Below are 5,074 nucleotides of genomic sequence, written 5' to 3'. Positions count from 1 at the left end.
TTTTTTTTATCATGCATGTCACACACTGTTTTGTTGTTGTTGTTGGTCTCTCTGTGAGAGTGGGTGTATATGTCTTTGTGCATTATCTGTGTATGTCTGTGAGGGTGTGTGAGTATGTCTTTGTGCTTTTTCTATTTGTGTCCCTGTGAGGGTGTGTGTATGTATGTCTTTGTGTATTTCCTCTTGATGCCTCTGTGAGGGTGGATGCGTATGACTTTTTTTTAAATGTGGATGTCTCTTTGAGGGTGGGTGAGTATGTCTGTGTGTTTTCTTTGGTTGTCTCTGTGAGGGTGTGTGTATGTATATGCAGTTTCTGTGGGTGTCTCTCTGAGAGTGTATGTCTCTCTGTTTTCTCTGGATGTCTCAGTGAGGGTGTGTGTGTGTCTCTATGTCTTTGTGTGTTTTATGTGTCTGTGTGTTGATGGGTATATTATGTTAGTGGGTGACTTGTAACCGACACATGAGGGCATTTTGAAACTCATATGATTGTCTGTAATACAGCAATCAACACCCACAACTTCCTTTAACATGTTTCTTAGATAGACATATATGGACATTTTATTTTACTCCTCTAACTGCATTTCCTGTAGCCTCATGATGCGAGACTGCTATATAACTGCTGTGTATACTTACAGTAAACGGAACTAGTGAGAAACACTCTCTGTGATTGTGTGCTTTCTTGCTGTTCCCCGGAGCTCTGGAGAATCGTGTTCAATCAAGGTCAGAAACCATTTGAACTTATAACCCTAACCTTATACTATGAAAACAGAAGCAACAATAGGCTACTGCTATATATATATATATATATATATATATATACTGTTACCTATAATTATCTTGTACCTTCATACTTGTGGTAGTGTGTTATTAAAGCACTGACTCAGAAATGGTGTTAATTATCTTATTTTTTTATTATTATCAATAATTTAAACAGAAACACACCACCACCCCTTGTCCATCAGTCATTTGTTGAACATGGCATTAACTTGGAGGCCCTGTTGGTCAAGACATGCCTGCAAAAACAACTCCATATCTTCTCTGTGCTGAAATACAAAGAGGAATGGCTCCCTTGCTTCTGGTTCTTCTCTTTGCATCACGTTATCTATGGGCTTCTGGCGGTCATCTTCATTCATTGACACATAACTTGGCATGGTTATGCGCCCACAGAACAGTGCCTCATTCTTGACAACCCATTGTATAGCAATGTGTAGATCTTTAATGATTGCTGGCTCCTGTGTCAAGCACATGGGAGGAAACTTAGTCATAGTCAGAATCAAAATTGTTATTTTCAAAATAAAAAAAAATCATTTAAGGGACACTCAAGTCAAAAACAGACTTTTAAAAATCAGAAAGAACATGCAGTTTCCAATTTACTTCCATTATAAAATCTGCTTCGTTCTCTTGTTATCCTTTGCTGAAGGAACAACATTGCACTACTGGCAGCAAGATGAACACATATAGGTCGCGTTCGGGCAGAGCTCAGGAGCTAGTGGAGGCGCTTCACTTCCAGCGATGACGTGGCGCTAGGTGACGTCACAAGCAAGGGAGCTTAGAGAAAACGATTGCAAGCGCAAAGGGATCTGCTGCACAATAATGAACGTTTTTAAATAAGCTCCCTTGTAGCTGACTGTAAAAATGTTTAAATTGTGTCTCTCTTTATTAGTGGAGGATTATTTTTATTTAAGCTGTTTACACAACACCGTTGTTCGAGAATGGTTTCCCCTGCCTCTCGGCAAACATTGGAACTCTGACCCACCTTCATTCAGCTGTTCTCAGCTCAGCCCCTGTAGCTTATCCTGCCCCATTCAGCTAATAATACTACAGGTGCTGAGCTGAGAGCAGCTGAATGGAGGTGGGTCAGAGTTCCGATGTTTGCCGAGAGGCAGGGGAAACCAGAGACACTGGGGAAACAATTCTCAGCATAACACCGGATAAGCATGACAGCAGCATTTAGTACAGGGCAAATTGGAGATAGGTTACTTAGCCTATCTCCAATTTGCCCTGTACTAAATGCTGCTGTCAGACTTATCCGCCTCACCTGTCCCTCCTCTGCTGCTTATAAAAACATGGCAGCCTCCACAGCAAAACGTGTGTGGAGGCTGCCATGTTGCCAAGCGTCTGAGCTTGCTCTCAAAAGTGACAGCTTTTCCAGTACGATGGAAGCGCTGGGACTTATATCATCAGAGCACTCAAAAACGCCAGGCATCTCACTTGCAAATGTGAGGAAAACGCTACAAGCGAGTCCCAGTTTGCTTGGAGCGCTGCCCGAACGGAGCCATAGTCATCCAATCGCAAAAGACAAATGTGTGCAGGCAAAAATCAGCAGCTAGCTCCCACTAGTGTTGAATATGTGTGTATTCTCTTTCAGCAAGGGATAACAAGAGAACAAAGCACATTTAAAAATAGATGTGAATTTATAAGTGTCTTAAAATGACATGTTCTATCTGAATCATGCAAGTTAAATTTTGAATTTACTATCCCTTTATCTCCTTAAGGACCGCAGTTGTAACAGATGAAAAAAAATTAAATAGTAAAAATAATAAAAATAAATAGTTATGTAGGGTTAGGGTTAGATCTAGGCTTAGTGGTAGATCTAGGGGAAGGGTTAGATCTAGGGGGAGGGTTAGATCTAGGGGAAGGGTTAGATCTAGGCTTAGTGGTAGATCTAGGGGAAGGGTTAGATCTAGAGGTAGGGTTAGATCTAGGCTTAGTGGTAGATCTAGGGGAAGGGTTAGATCTAGGGGGAGGGTTAGATCTAGGGGGAGGGTTAGATCTAGGGGGAGGGTTAGATCTAGGGTGAGGGTTAGATCTAGGGGGAGGGTTGGGGTTAAAAGGTCACTGAAGGAGAAAAAGGTTAATCGTAAAAATAGAAAATTGGGTATTTCAAAACTCAGGACAAAATGAAGAAACTGTTTAGCCATCTTGTTTTCTTGCGGGTTGTAGATGCGTAACAGATTTTGGGGGTAAAAGTAAAAAAAAAAAGTGTGGTTTTTAATATTTTTTAATCATAATTTATAAAAATATTTATTAAAAATTATAAGATATGATGAAAATAATGGTATCTGTAGAAAGTCAATCTTATGGCGAGAAAAACGGTATATAATATGTGTGGGTACAGTAATGAGTATATAATATGTGTGAGTACAGTAATGAGTATATAATATGTGTGGGTACAGTAAAGGAGTAAGAGGAAAATTACAGCTAAACGCAAACACCGCAGCAATGTAAAAACAGCCTTGGTCGCTAACGCTAAAAAATTGGTACAACAGTCAGGTCATTAAGCGGTTAAACATGGTAAAAAAAAAATAAGTAAGAGGGAAATTACAGATAAACGCAAACACCGCAGCAATGTAAAAAGAGCCCTGGTCGCTAACGCTAAAAAATTGGTACAACAGTCAGGTCACTAAGGGGTTAAATATGGTAAAAAAAAAAGAAAGCAGCAAACCTTGTTTAAAGAGAACTGGAGGTTGTGGATGTCACATTTTTGTTGTGTAGAGTGGAGCTTTAAATAGTTCAGTATTGTTCATATAAAACAGTAGATAATACATAAAAAACTAAAGAATTACTACTGTGATTTCCTGAGATGATCTATTTATAACTTAGAATAATCATTACATTTGCTTATACTTTGCCTTACAGAATAATCATTACATTTGCTTATACTTTGCCTTAACCTTATAAATGTCACTCGCCATAAACCAAAATAATGCAATTTTGTTTTCAGAATTGTGCCTATTGGTTGTTTGATACATTAAAGTTTATTTTAAAAAAAAAAACGTTTTCTGAATGATTGTGCATATTGGTTGTTTGATACATTAAAGTTTTATTGAAATAGAAAAAAAAATTGCAGTGGAGGTCACATGTTTCCTGTCTAGAGTGGAGCTCCACTCTGCAGATAGACTACTTTGAAAATTTGTTTGCAATTGTATTCAAACAATAAAGTTTTGCAGTTGTATTCAAACAATAAAAGTTTTGCCATTGTATTCAAACAAAGTTTTGCAATTGTATTCAAACAATAAAGTTTTGTAATTACATTCAAACAATAAAGTTTTGCAATCTTAATAACCAAGTAACGTCATTTGTGCTTATTTATCATAAATATTAAACATGCACATATTCATTTTTCCCTACAGTATTCCTCTATCACTTTTCATGTAAATCAATCTCACAAACTTTACATTCTTATCTATACAAGGGAATGTCATACATGTAATAAATCTTTTCTAATAGAAGACAATAATGTATCTGAGATTATCTGCATATAAAGTACATTTAAAGGGCCAGTAAACATAGAAATTAATGTTATAATTCTGCACATAGTGCAGAATTATATAACATTATATTAGTGCTAGCTTTATAGAACCTAATATTGCCTGTGAACTTTTATTAAAAAAGAGGGTTTTCCAGACCCGCTCTCTGTACTCTACTGAGTGGGTCTGTTTTTTACACTGAGTGCATCTGGCCAGCTGTCTAGTCACAGCCTGGCCCGACCGCACCATTACACTCAGTGCAGCTCACTCACGTTGTCAGACAGAGCAGGAGCGAGCTGCACTGAGTGCAATGGGGTGATCGGGCCGGGCTGTGACTAGACAGCAGGCCAGATGCGCTCAGTGTAAAAAACAGACCCACTCAGTAGATAGGGTAGCCACCTTTTGCCCAGAAGATTCTTGGACACTTTCTAAATGGGGGTGGAGGGGGCGTGGCTTGGGGGTGTTGGTTCTCGAGGCCTCAAATTCAATATGAAACCAAATTTATATTATATATATATATATACACTGTATATATATATATATATATATATATATATATATATATATATGTATATATATATATATATATATATATATATATAATATATGTATATAATATATACATATATATATAATATATGTATATAATATATATATATATATATAATATATTATATATATATATTATATATATATATATATATAATATATATAATATATTATATATATATATATATATATATGTATATAATATATATATAATATGTATATATTATATACATATATATATATATATATATATATATATATATATATATATAATT

General features: G+C 36.3%; 1 long non-coding RNA gene across 1 annotated transcript; it reads right to left on the bottom strand.

The window, feature by feature from the left end:
* Positions 1-887: 887 nt before the first annotated feature.
* LOC128641485 (uncharacterized) lies at positions 888-3,724 on the bottom strand. The gene is made up of 2 exons (XR_008399518.1): positions 3,652-3,724; positions 888-1,232 (listed from the first exon to the last, which is right to left on the bottom strand). It is a non-coding gene; the product is annotated as an uncharacterized LOC128641485 (long non-coding RNA).
* Between the last annotated feature and the right edge of the window lie 1,350 nt (positions 3,725-5,074).

This window comes from Bombina bombina, chromosome 1, assembly GCF_027579735.1.
Source record: "Bombina bombina isolate aBomBom1 chromosome 1, aBomBom1.pri, whole genome shotgun sequence".
NCBI lineage: Eukaryota > Metazoa > Chordata > Amphibia > Anura > Bombinatoridae > Bombina > Bombina bombina.
The sequence above is the reverse complement of the archived record's forward strand: the minus strand, read 5'-3'. Positions and strand labels throughout refer to the sequence as shown.